This window comes from Salmo salar, chromosome 20 (assembly GCF_965601325.2).
Source record: "Salmo salar chromosome 20, fSalSal1, whole genome shotgun sequence".
NCBI classification, from domain to species: Eukaryota; Metazoa; Chordata; class Actinopteri; order Salmoniformes; family Salmonidae; genus Salmo; species Salmo salar.
In genome coordinates, this window is record NC_138310.1 from 23,491,697 (window position 1) to 23,505,945 (window position 14,249).

Consider the following 14,249-nt stretch of genomic DNA (forward strand, 5'->3'; position numbering starts at 1 on the left):
TCTCCACAAATTTCAAGTTGTAAGACATCACGAGGTTCGGAAAAATCTGTAGCCCTTTCTAAAAGTTCGCTCAGAGTATCCAAGATCATCACATAAAAAACTGTATAATCAAGGTTCTGATTCATCCATGTGAAATTAAAAAACGGTCTAATCTCTGTATTGCTGAATTTATTTCGGTACACAACACGAACACTTCTATCAATACCATCGCCACTCTGATTTATTACACAATTTTCCAATTCCTCAAAAACATTGTGTGGTTGCTCAGACTCCTCGGACATAGGAGTTAAAGGAGGTGTGCGTGTGTGTGGGAGGGTGTTGAAGATGTTGTGCTCTCAGTCATTTGGTTAATTAAGGATATGAGTTCTGCTGGTATCTGTGATAACACGTTTTCATCTGTCTGAATTATTGATGGAGATGTTGGCCCTGTCTCATTCATTTGGTTAATTAAGGATATGAGTTCTGCTGGTATCTGTGATAACAGGTTTTCATCTGTCTGAATTATTGATGGAGATGTTGGCCCTGTCTCATTCATTTGGTTAATTAAGGATATGAGTTCTGGTGGTATTCTAGAAGGATCCATGTTACATACAGGTTTTTAGCGCTTGTTTGGGCTTTTTTTAATCAGATTGTTGTTTAACAAGCGGGGCATTGTTCTATGCCAGAAGGATAGATCTTGACTGTATTGACGCTTTAATAAAGCAACCATACGTTTGTGTAGCTGAACCTCTCTGGCTTTTAGCGCCCTGTAAAAGGCTGTGAGAAACCTATCTTGATCTATTTCAGGATCTGTTGTTTCTACCTCATAATTGGCTGTATCAAACTGTTTGGCCGCCTCATACATCAACACATCGTCTACCTCCAAATTGTCATTTAAAGCGTTGAAATTATCAGGTTTCAATGTTTTACTAGGTATGTCCTGGGCACCAAATTCCTCCTCGACCTCGTCCTCTCGACATATTGGGCCTTCTTTGTCGGTATACGCTTGGGATGAGTCTGAAAGAAAAATAGATACAAAATAGGGTATTAAAAATATATTATATAAACATTTCAAATACATTTCAGATATATTAATATATTAACAATATATATATATATATATAGTTAAATTACCTCCGTTTTTTTGGCGCTTGCTGTTCTGAGGAATCCTGGATAACACGGGTCCTATCCCAATATCCTCTGGATTTGTAGATTCTGCAGGGTTTGTATAGCTATCGTTGGAGTCTGAAAAAAAACATTATTTGACATTGTTTTATCATATTCTATCAAAAAAATGTATAACTAATAATAAAAATGTATAACGGGGTCATACTGTACCCATAGATAGCATGTTCTTGAATCCAATCGTTTTCAGACCAGTCGCCCTTCTCGGGCCGTGGTGATTCTGCGCGGTGCACTTGTGCCAAAGTATTGCGATGCGCCATAAATGCTAGATTATGTAGCGATTGGCTGGAGGTTCCAGGGGGTGTGTAGCTGTGTGTTAAAGCGGCGCTTCTTGGGTTGTTTGGAGTTATGGTAAAACCGTTCGTACAGAACGGTAGAATATCATCTGTTTCAGCGCCCCCGAAGTCGTTCAGAGGTAGAGTCCATAATGCTTCAGGTATTCTTGTTGGGGTTCTGTCCGCTGTAAACACAAGATTAACTTTTTAAAATAGTGTACACACTTTTTGTTTTAATGTATAAATATTATTACGCATTTTATTTTTGGACTTACGTCGAAAATAGCTTGATGGTGACGGGCTGTGTAAAGAAGAACCGGCCGCTGTTTGCACCTGTGTTTCCTCATCTAATGTTGGATGATCCAAATCAATTATTCCCGGTAGCTGCTGTGTAAATGTTGGGTATCCTGTAGACGGTTTTTAAATAATATTAAAATATATTTATACGAAATATATACATCTTAACTTTTAAAAAAATACATACAATTGACATAAAAACATACCTGAAAATTCGATGTCCACCCCTTTTAGAATATCTGTAAAAACCATATATAACAACGGTTTAATATTAGAGAGAGAGTTCCAAACAGTGCAGTAATTTCGTAATATCAAACATTTCCCACAAACTACCTAACACACAAAATCTAATATATTAATTCCAAATCCTCACCTTCAAAATTCTCCATGTGTATAGTCTTGCAGAAAGGCTGGAAAATACTTTTCAGATGAGCATCTGTGTCCTAACGGAGCCAATGTATGGAATTAATTTACAGACCTGGGGGATTGTTGTTTGTTGACTGTTTTTTTGTGGAGACAACCTTTGTGCAAATGACCCCCTAGTGTTGGTATTGTTTAGAAAAAAAACATTGCTTTTAAACCTTAGGGGTGTCTAGACCTGTTTTATGCTGGTTGGTGGGATTGACTTTTGATCCCCCCACATCCTCGGGGAAATAACGTCTGTTTTGATAGGCTTATTTGCAAATGACCCCTAATTTTTAATTGTTTCAAGCACAATTGTCGACACACACACACACACACACACACACACACACACATAGAGACACACCCCACACACACGTAACCCCCATTCTCGGGGTAAAACGTTTAGTAGTTCAAAATAGTAGTTCAAAAACATGTAAATGTAAAATAGTTCACATCCTTTCAGGCTTTGGAAAATACATACAAACTAACCGATTTTGTAGCATTGGAACTATTGAATTGGGCACATGCTGAAATTGTCACTTTGGAGTCTGGACTATACGTCACAGAAGAGATTCTTATGGCTTTCAAATCATCTCGCCCGCACACTTCCTCTTCCAGCGCGTACCCGGGCAGGGTTGTCCCACTCAGGGTGTGTTTGATCTGGCATAGCTCCAGCCGTATCTTAATCCATTCTCTCATACGCAGCACAGGATTTTGTTTGATAAAGGGGGCTGTGGCCACTGTCTGTGAAAATCTTCACAGTTGAATCCTCTGGTTGGACTCTTTGAAATGTTCAAACACATTCCCCAGTTCAACGAGGTCCCTACACATTGATCATCATGACAGCTTCAAAGGAACAGATGCACTATCTGGTTAAATAAATACTCACTCTAAAGCGTGAGAACTTCCTGACAGGATGTACATATATGGGCACTCCCTAGAGAGCGTGAGAACTTCCTGACAGGATGTCCTGCAGGATGTCCATATATGGGCATACACACATGACCCATAAAATAGGGTCATAAATCACACGTTTGACGTGTGTCGTCTACTGTATTCTCTCTTCTGTGCTGTCTCGTATTGCTTCCCATATGAGAGCTTTGGTAGAAAATGTGTGATCAACAAACAATATGAGAGTAGATATATGGACGTTGTTTTTTTATACAGAGTTGGTCCCCGTTAAGATACCTTGATATTTAAACTATTTCCTCTCCATGTCCCGTTATTCATGAGCTGACCTGCTATCTGTATAATCATCAACTCAATTTAGCCAAATAGGAGCTATTCTGTCATTTGTTGGAGGTTATCTAGCAAGCTTACTAATTTTGGTCATTTGACTTTTGTTTTTTTGCCGTTGCAAAGTTTGTATGATTTGACAATGCTATGCTCTACTCGGGGTGTTTCAAGATGGCCTCCTGCTGAAATGTGCTGAATTAATTGAGGAACATGATAACGCTCTGAGTGACACGGCCTGTTTTTCAATTCACAACAATGTCATTGGCTATCATTACTAAATATCAGTTTCATTTGCTGTGAAGTCTTTACATAGTGGAGCAGCCAAGATGGCAATGTGGCGCAGCGACAATCTTATTTTGGGAGAACCCTGGCGTAGTGACCATGTCTTGGTTTTAAACACTTTAAATGGGCACTTCTGATTTTTGCAGTATTTCCCGGGCCTCTAGGGATAAATGTGAATTATTCCCGCTATTGAAACTTGGTAGATTTTCAGGAAAATATTCATCCTGAGTTGTGACCTTATTTTACAATTTGGAAAGTGAAATCTTATTTTGAATATTGAGAACTCAAAAGTGAATAACAGCAATTTCAAACAAACAATTTCAAACAGTAAATGATTGGAAGGAAATGTTTAGAGTTCAAGTTCCGCATTCATTTGGCATGTCATCCAATAGACTTCCTCCTCGACTTATAGCAATAACATACTGCACCAAGAGACGCTTAATGGCTAAAACAATGGAGGAAGAACTGAGACATTCTAACATCGCATCAGTTGTTTAAATCTTGAAAATAAAAAGCGTACTTTTGGGAATTACATACTCAGTGTCCACCATCTCATTACATTTCTTGTAGTCCTATAAGATATTTCCCCATGCTGCAACTCTTTTTATTCCCAGTGATCCATGCTTATAGCCTAATTGTGGAATCCTAGGTAGCACTGTCATGAATGTAAGCCCATGTGGAGGGATTGCTTGCTGTATTGTGTGCGTGGTAGGATGATTAGGTCTGTGGAGGATCTGTAGAAGAGGAGATGACTGTGGATGTGGTGTGCGTCATCTCTTCCACACACCAGTAATTTACAGTGCCTTCAGAAAGTATTCACACCCCTTGACTTTTTCCACATTTTGTTGTGTTACAGCCTGAATTGATTTAATTGAGAGTTTTTGTCAAAGTGGAATTAGGTTTTTTGACATTTTTACAAATGAATTAAAAATGAAAAGCTAAAATGTCTTGTGTCAATAAGTATTCAACATCTTTGTTATGGCAAGCCTTAATAAGGTCAGCAGTGAACATTTGCTAAACAAGTCACATAATAAGTTGCATGGACTCTGTGTGCAATGATAGTGTTTAACATTATTTTTGAACCAGTGACCACCATTTCCCTCATGCAGCGCAACACATCTCCTTGGCATAGAGTTGATAAGGTTGTTGATTGTGGCCTGTGGAATGTTGTCCCACTCCTCTTCAATGGCTGTGCGAAGTTGCTGGATTTTGGCGGGAACTGAGCATCCCAAACATGCTCAATGGGTGACGTGTCTGGTGAGTATGCAGACCGTGGAAGAACTGTGACATTTTCATCTTCCAGGAATTGTGTACAGGTCATTGTGACATGTGGCTGTGCGTTATCATTCTGAAACATGAGGTGATGGCACGAAAGTGGGCCTCAGGATCTCGTCACGGTATCTCTGTGCATTGAAATTGCCATTGATAAAATGCAATTGTGTTCGTTGTCCGTAGCTCATACCTGCCTATGTCATAACCCTACCGCCACCATGGGGCACTGTTCACAGCGTTGACATCAGCAAACCACTCTCCCACATGTCTGCCATCTGCTCAGTAAAGTTGATACCGGGATTCATCTGTGAAGAGCACACTTCTCCAGCATGCCAGTGGCCATCGAAAGTGCGTATTTGCCCACTGAAGTCGCAGGTGAAGAAGCTGGATGTGGAGCTCCTGGGCTGGCGTCGTTACACATGGTTTGCGGTTGTGAGGCCGGTTGGACATACTGCCAAATTCTCTAAAACGATGTTGGAAGCGGCTTATGGTATATAAATTAACATTACATTCTCTGACCACAGCTCTGGTGGACATTCCTGCAGTCTGCATGCCAATTGCACGCTCCCTCAAAACTTGAGACATCTGTGTCATTGTGTTGTGTGACAAAACTGTACATTTTAGTGGCCTTTTACTGTTCCCAGCACAAGGTGCACCTGTGTAATGATCATGCTGTTTAATCAGCTTCTTGATACAAGGAAAAATGCTCACTTCCAGGGATGAAAACGAGTTTGTGCACAACATTTTAGAGAAATATGCTTTTTGTGCGTGTGGAACATTTCTGGGATCTTTTATTTCAGCTCAGGAAACATGGGACCAACACTTTACATGTTGTGTTCAGTGTACTTGAAAAGCTATTGCAAGGCCTGAAACTGGTTGTCTAGCAATGATCAACAACCAATATGACAGAACTTTAAGAATTTTGAAAATAATAATGGGCAAATGTTGCACAATCCAGTTGTGGAAAGCTATTAGAGACTTACCCAGAAAGACTCACAGCTGTAATCACTGCCGAAGCATTGACTCAGGGGTGTGAATACTTATGTAAATTAGATATGTCTATATTTCATTTTCAATACATTTGCTAAAATATCTAAAAACATGTTTTCACTTCGTCATTGTGTGTAGATGGGTGAGGGGAAAAACATCTATTTAATCCTATTTGAATTCAGGCTGTAACACACAACAAGTTGTGGAATGAGTCAAGGAGTATGAATACTTTCTGAAGACACTGAACCTCCTTTCAAATTGACTTGAATGCAAGCCCCATGGAAGCAGCTATTAGTGCTTCTCTAAAGTGTGCATCACGAAATGGATATGTGGTAGTTACATTTTCGTCATGTTCGATTTTTGTTGTCACGTCGTAGCCTTATTATGGGAGAGGAAGACATTTTGGTCCGAATCCTATTTTTAAATCTGCATGTCCAATTTGAACTTTCATGCAAGATCCTATTGACACACAAGCAATGTTTACTGTGAAGTCTAAAGAGTTACGTGTTATGTTAAATTAGAGTTTGGTCTTATTTTGGTATCTTGCGTTGAGCTGGTGTAGTAGGAGGGACCCAGGCTGTGGTATCCTTTCCATAAAGCTGTTGAGAACAGTGTGTGAAAGCCATGCTTAGGCTGATGGAGGAAGCATGCAGCACAGCCCTGGCTCCATCTGGACTCAGCAAGCTACCCTGCCTGTCAAACCGAGTGTTACAGTCACTGACAGTCAGACTCTTTATTAAAGGGCACAATAAACCTCACCCTGAAATACTAATTGTAGCCAAAATAAGATTCTGAAAGCCACGCTGCACAGTTGTCAGCTCAGGGTGCCACACTCTTGTCGTTGGGAACTGTGTGTGTGTGTGTGTGTGTGTGTGTGTGTGTGTGTGTGTGTGTGTGTGTGTGTGTGTGTGTGTGTGTGTGTGTGTGTGTGTGTGTGTGTGTGTGTGTGGGCGGGGGGGGGGGTGCTCAATTTGCCAGACACTCCTCAATCATGAAAATAAGCAGGCGAGCCACCCTACAGCTGTTGTCTGACATGGCCTGCCCAGTAGTATCACTGAACCTCGAGCCTGACCGACAGATCAATCATTGTCGGTAATATGTGTTGTGCCTTTTGTGTGGCAGACAGAGGGGACAGTCATTGCTGTTCTGTGGTCCCTCAGTGACAGAATGACCAAATGACTGGATGGGAAATGATAGCATAGGCCTACAGTACAGTGTGGCTAGATCAGACATGAGATGGTAGGCTACATGATAGGTCTTGGTCTTCAGTGGTTGGCCAGGCCACCTGAAATGAGTTTTCTGTAGGTCACTCTGTCCTATAGTGTAATGTAGGTCAGACTGGCCTAGTTTTCCTCTGGGTTCGGCTGGTGTGTTATCAACTGGGCCACCATTAAGTGTAGCCTAACCCATATTCTGCTGTTTTGACACGTTCCAGCTCAGCTGGGAGTGACTGTTGCATAATTTATTGCGCTGATCAATGCCAAGGTTTCTGTTTGACTGGTAAGTCTTCTAATAACTGATCACATGTCAGCACAATAATCCTGTTGCACCAATTCCAAATGTTGTTCATCGAATAATATTTTAATGCAGTAACTGAACAGGTTTAATTGTAACGGACTGGTAATGTTAATGTCTCATTTTAGGGATATCAACATAGAAGAGAATCATTTGTTTCTAGTTGAGAGTTTCAATCAATCGTGACATTTTTTCTACTTGTGTTGGATTTTTGAGTGATTTCCACTCTGTAATTTCCATGTTTTCTTTGTACATTGAAACATGATATTAGGCTACAAATAAATCAACCATGACAATGAATCCCCAGTGGAAACACAGCTGTAGATGGACAATAATATGATGGATTAGATACAGTGAGGGAAAAAGGTATTTGATCCCCTGCTGGTTTTGTACGTTTGCCCACTGACAAAGAAATGATCAGTCTATAATTTTAATGGTAGGTTTATTTGAACAGTGAGAGACAGAATAACAACAAAAAAATCCAGAAAAACACATGTCAAAAATTGTATAAATTGATTTGCATTTTAATGAAGGAAATAAGTATTTGACCCTCTCTCAATCAGAAAGATTTCTGGCTCCCAGGTGTCTTTTATACAGGTAACGAGCTGAGATTAGGAGCACACTCTTAAAGGGAGTGCTCCTAATCTCAGTTTGTTACCTGTATAAAAGACACCTGTCCACAGAAGCAATCAATCAATCAGATTCCAAACTCTCCACCATGGCCAAGACCAAAGAGCTCTCCAAGGATGTCAGGGACAAGATTGTAGACCTACACAAGGCTGGAATGGGCTACAAGACCATCGCCAAGCAGCTTGGTGAGAAGGTGACAACAGTTGGTGCGATTATTCGCAAATGGAAGAAACACAAAAGAACTGTCAATCTCCCTCGCCCTGGGGCTCCATGCAAGATCTCACCTCGTGGAGTTGCAATGATCATGAGAACGGTGAGGAATCAGCCCAGAACTACACGGGAGGATCTTGCCAATGATCTCAAGGCAGCTGGGACCATAGTCACCAAGAAAACAATTGGTTACACACTACGCCGTGAAGGACTGAAATCCTGCAGCGCCTGCAAGGTCCCCCTGCTCAAGAAAGCACATATACATGCCCGTCTGAAGTTTGCCAATGAACATCTGAATGATTTAGAGGACAACTGGGTGAAAGTGTTGTGGTCAGATGAGACCAAAATGGAGCTCTTTGGCATCAACTCAACTCGCCGTGTTTGGAGGAAGAGGAATGCTGCCTATGATCCCAAGAACACCATCCCCACCGTCAAACATGGAGATGGAAACATTATGCTTTGGGGGTGTTTTTCTGCTAAGGGGACAGGACAACTTCACCGCATCAAAGGGATGATGGACGGGGCCATGTACCATCAAATCTTGGGTGAGAACCTCCTTCCCTCAGCCAGGGCATTGAAAATGGGTCGTGGATGGGTATTCCAGCATGACAATGACCCAAAACACACGGTCAAGGCAACAAAGGAGTGGCTCAAGAAGAAGCACATTAAGGTCCTGGAGTGGCCTAGCCAGTCTCCAGACCTTAATCCCATAGAAAATCTGTGGCGGGAGCTGAAGGTTTGAGTTGCCAAACGTCAGCCTTGAAACCTAAATGACTTGGAGAAGATCTGCAAAGAGGAGTGGGACAAAATCCCTCCTGATATGTTTGCAAACCTGGTGGCCAACTACAAGAAACGTCTGACCTCTGTGATTGCCAACAAGGGTTTTGCCACCAAGTACTAAGTCATGTTTTGCAGAGGGGTCAAATACTTATTTCCCTCATTAAAATGCAAATCAATTTATAACATTTTTGACATGCGTTTTTCTGGATTTTTTTGTTGTTATTCTGTCTCTCACTGTTCAAATAAACCTACCATTAAAATTATAAACTGATCATTTCTTTGTCAGTGGGCAAATGCACAAAATCAGCAGGGGATCAAATACTTTTTTTCCCTCACTGTATGGCGTAGATATACATGTAACTGCCAAAATAATGTAAATGAGGAATACAAAGTGTATTGAAAACAGGTGCTTCCACACAGGTAATTAAGCACTTAACATACCATCATGCTTTGGTTCAAGTATAAAAATGCTGGGCAGGATATTATTTTGGCTACCATGTCTATGCCCTCATAGGATGATAATGGCCCCATCCACTTGGCACGAGTGGTCAATGAATGTCCGTCTCAGGTACCAGATCGCAACCCAATTGAAAACTCATATAGGACATTCTGGAGTGGTGCCTGAGACAGCGTTTTCCACCACCATCAACAAAACACCATATGATGGAATTTCTCGTAGAAGAATGGTGTCTCATCTCTCCAATAGAGTTCCAGCAACTTGTAGAATCTATGCCAAGGAGCATTGAAGCTGTTCTGGCTTGTGGTGGCCCAACACCCTATTAAGACACTGTTGATGTTTCCTTTATTTTGTCAGGTACCTGTAGACATAACCTACAGTGCATTCTGAAAGTATTCAGACCCCTTGACCTTTTCCACATTTTGTTACAACCTTAATATAAAATTGGTCAAATCGCCCCCCAGACTTGTCCCGAAGCCACTTCTGCGTTATCTTTGCTGTGTGCTTAGGGTCGTTGTCCTGTTGGAAGGTGACCCCTTTCACCCATGTGCCTTTTGACTGAGGAGGCTTCCGTCTGGTCACTCTACCATAAAGGCCTGATTGGTGGAGTGCTGCAGAGACGGCCAGCTCTAGGAAGAGTCTTGGTGGTTCCCAACTTCTTCCATTTTACAATGATGTAGGCTAACGTGTTCTTGGGGAGCTTCAATGCTGCACACATTTTTTTGGTACCCTTCCCCAGATCTGTACCTCGACACAATCCCGACTCAGATTCTTCCCTTTAAAATGCATGCCAAACAAAAACCAATGATCGCAAAGTTAAACCATACAACTCTATGCACAATAACTACTTTTAACAATTTTCCTTGTGCGTAGTTGTATGGTTTGTTTAACTTTGCCATCATTGGTTTTTGTTTGGCATGCATTTTAAAGGGAAGAATCTGAGTTTCAGCATCACTCTGTTATTGTGGAATTGCCCAGTAATAAAGGCGTCAGTCCTCTGGTCTGCTCCCTCAGGCTGTGCTCTGCTGTAATGTGCAGGGCTTACTGCTCTGATTTGCTCTGTGATCCTGCAGAGTCACAGTGTGCTTGCTAAGGCATGGTGTTGCCCCCACACGTATGTGCTTACATATTCATCCGCCCACACATGCACTCTACTGCAAGCTCCAGACAAAATGGATGTCATCTTACTGGATCCTAATTCAGAGGAATTACATTGTTTTATAGTCTTTAACATTTTAAATATATCTTGTGGCTTTTATCCTCACTTTAAACCGTTGTCTTCATTGCACCGAGATGCTAAGTGTGTTTGTGGCTATAAAAAAACGAGTTCTTGAGCCCAGTACTTGTATAAACTATAGTGTTACTTTTTCAGATTGCTATTGTACAGTAGTAGAACCTTGGGTATGTTTTGTTAGCCTAGGAGAACTAGCTGGTATGAGCACGCAGGCAGGGGAGGAGGAGTGTGAAGGCCGAGGAATATGTTGTAATATATGGACTATTTTGATGTGGTTCTTTCTCTGAGGTCCTATCTTGCGTTGTAGCAGTTACTCCTCTGCAGTGCCGTCTGTCTACCCTCCCTGCTGGAGAACTCATGTCAGCAGATTTTGGTGTTTTTTTAACACTAACAACAGGAAGCAGGAAAAACAAGGTGTTTGCGTTAGTGATGAAAAGTTCTACTCTCTTTTTACTGACTCTGATCTTTTCGACTCTTTCAGTCAAAAGAACAAATCTTTCGACAAATTTTGTTCAGTTAATTCCGTAATACCCAGAGCACACAGGACCCCTTACCAGCGAATGATGAACTGAAAACTCAAGAGTCTTGATTCTACAAGCCTCTTGTTCACATGTTGTTCACCATAAGGGGCTTAATGGAGCTGTCATTTGTGACTGAGACTTGTAAAAGTGTGCTTCAAACAATGTACATTTTATTGATTTCTGGGCATACAACTAAGATTATTTCTTGATACATCTTGAAATGGGGTCTAGTTGTAGCTGCAACCAGACTAGATTGTTAACAACTTTTGGAGGAATGCATTGCTTGACTGCAGTGAGCCTTCCTGTGGCTCAGTTGGTAGAGCATGGTGTGTGCAACGCCAGGGTTGTGGGTTTGATTCCCATGGGGGGCCAGTACAATTTTTTTTTTTTTAAATGCATGAAATGAAAATGAAATGTATGTATTCACTACTGTAAGTCGCTCTGGATAAGAGCGTCTGCTAAATGACTAAAATGTCAAATGTGAGGGTGATGAGCACAATATCGTTCAAACTGCAGCACCCAAAACAATTAGTTCTCAAGTTAGTTTGTTGTGCATGTTTTGGTTCTACAAAGATGTATCCATGATATCATAACATTAAATAATCAATTAAATGCATTCATTCTTGCACCATGCAATCCATAATCAGTTCTTAAACATGTCATGTTTCTTCTCTACGAACGGCACATCACTAGTTTGCACAGCATGTTTGTGGGCCAGCAGGAGATAAAGAGAGGAAGGGGAGGAGGCGAGGCTTGTTGTCAGTGTGCTACTGTGTTACACTGGCCTTGTGGGCACTAGTACCCTCCTGCTGCAGGCATGCTTTTTTTTGTGCAGATGTGTGCATTCATTTGAATTGGCCTACACACTCATTCCTCTCTTTACTTATTCCTTCTCTATCCTCCCGCCTACAGCTCCATCTTACTCTTCCTCGCTCTCTTTTCCTGTTGCTCTCTTGCTGTTGCGTGATCGTGCCCCTCCTTGTTGCTGCTCTCACTAGCTCTCTTCCTCCCTCTCCCTGTTGCTCTTGCTCTCTTTCCTCAGTGCTCTCTCTCTCTCTCTCTCCCTTCTGTTTGTGTACTGTGTGGGTGTGTGCTTATGGGTGGGAGTAAGTCAACCTGTCTCTGATTGGATGGGTACAGTCTAAAGGGGTGGGCACTAGGATGTGTATAGAGTACGAGTGGAGGGAAAGAACCCTAGCAGGCTGGGGTCAGGGGAGAGAGAGTGCGTGGGTGTTTTTGTTTTGAGATGGCATGGTTTGAAAAAGAGAGAGGAGCGAGTCAGCCCGTCTGTCACTGGCATGCTGAGTCTCTGGGCCCTGACGCCAGCACCGTTTCTCCTCTCCTATTCCAGGCGGCTGCCCTCCTCCTCTCCTCCTTCTCCAGCTCTGCCGTGTGCAGCTCTTCTTCTCTCCTGCTCTCTCCTGCAGCTTTCGCAGCCCCAGCGCCTGCCTGCAATCCACCCCCTGCTATCTGCGTGTGAGTTGCTCTGTGGGGGGGGGGCTGCCAGGGGCTCTGGTGCTGCTACAGCCAGCAGGAAACCATCCAAAAGAATACACACCGACACGAGTGGAGTAGCTTTCGTTGGTGATGGTGAGTGTGTCTCTCGTTTCGTGCCTTTTCTCTCGCTCTCTTTTTCTTTCTCTCTCTGTTTACTGGGGAAAGCGCACATGGTTGTATAATCTTGTTTATGTGAGTGGAATTCTTCCACCGTTTGTAGAGTTACTGTAGTAGTTCTACAAGGCATGTGGGTGTGAGTCATTTGAGTTGGCCTATGGAGAAGGAGGAAGAGTTGTGTTGAGCCCCCTGCTTGCAACAGAGATTGCTTACTCTATGCATGTCTTTTCTCAAGAATAGCATGGTGTTGTACAGAGAGAGAGTGATTAAAAAAATATATATTGGAGTGATATGGAAAACTCAGTGTAAGAAAGTGCGTAGTAAAAGTAATTTCCTGTTGCTATTTCAGTGTTTCCCCCTAACTGTTGGTTTTGCTGTTCTGCAGGGTGTAAAGGTTTGATAGGAGCTAACGATGTGTGATGTTTGTTTGAGCCTGAGGTGATGTGTTCTGACATCATAAAGTAGGCATGTGGAGGGGATTAATGGGTTATGGCTTGGCTAAGGGCTAGGGGGAGTGAGGGGAGGTACTCAACAAGCAGAAAATAAAAGCCAAACAAGGCAACAAACATGTCGTCCCCCACGAATAATGCAGCACCCCCCTTAGGCCAATCAGTGTAATTTTGTAAATGGTGGCTCTCTATGGCAAGACTCATTCATTCACCCAAATTTCCCTCAAAATTAGGCGAGTGGGTCTGAGATATTGTGTAGGTTTGCTAGACTCCTATCCCTGAGCATGTGCCACATTTCTTCACTCTGAGTCAAACAGATCAAGAGATATAAACATGTGCCTGTTATAGTGCCACCGGTTGGTCAATATGTTCTTGCACGTTGTCTTGACAGGGTTTGCAACATGTACCAAATTGTGTTACTATAAGAATATCCTTTACTGGTTTTATATGCATTTATGTGCCAGAACACTCCAACGTGAATGTTTATTGGTCAATAACGGCCATGTTGTTTTAGGTACTAGTCTGGAAAATATTGCATTGAGACCTTTGTCCATTGATGACCACGTAGCAAGTTTCGTGCAGGTCGGTAATTCGTTGCCAGAGTAGTAGCATTTTTAAATGTTTTTCTCAAAATGGCCGAAAATCCACATTATGGGTCCTTGAGGCAAATGTGTTCCTTATGAAGAGAGGGACCTATGTACGTAATGTCATGTTTTTAGGTCAAACGGTGTTAGGGGCGTGACCTTTCAAAGTTAGCATTTTCAATTGCTTGTTATTGCGCCACAAGCTGGCCAATCAGTGTAATTTTGTAAATGCCGGGTCTCTATGGAAAGATGCATTATTCACCCAAATTTAATCAAAATCTGAGATATTGCGTGTGACGAACGTGCTAGTGTACGGAGATGGATCCACAGTCCC

The 14,249-nt window shown here is 42.1% G+C and overlaps 1 long non-coding RNA gene and 1 pseudogene across 2 annotated transcripts in view; one reads left to right on the plus strand and one right to left on the minus strand.

The window, feature by feature from the left end:
- LOC106580214 (calcineurin-binding protein cabin-1-like) overlaps positions 1-14,249 on the plus strand; it is a 139,021-nt pseudogene that overhangs the window by 64,861 nt on the left and 59,911 nt on the right. The gene's annotated exons all lie outside the window — the stretch shown is intronic.
- Positions 149-1,225, minus strand: LOC106579872 (uncharacterized). Its single transcript, XR_001322764.3, has 2 exons — positions 1,114-1,225; positions 149-996 (listed from the first exon to the last, which is right to left on the minus strand). It is a non-coding gene; the product is annotated as an uncharacterized LOC106579872 (long non-coding RNA).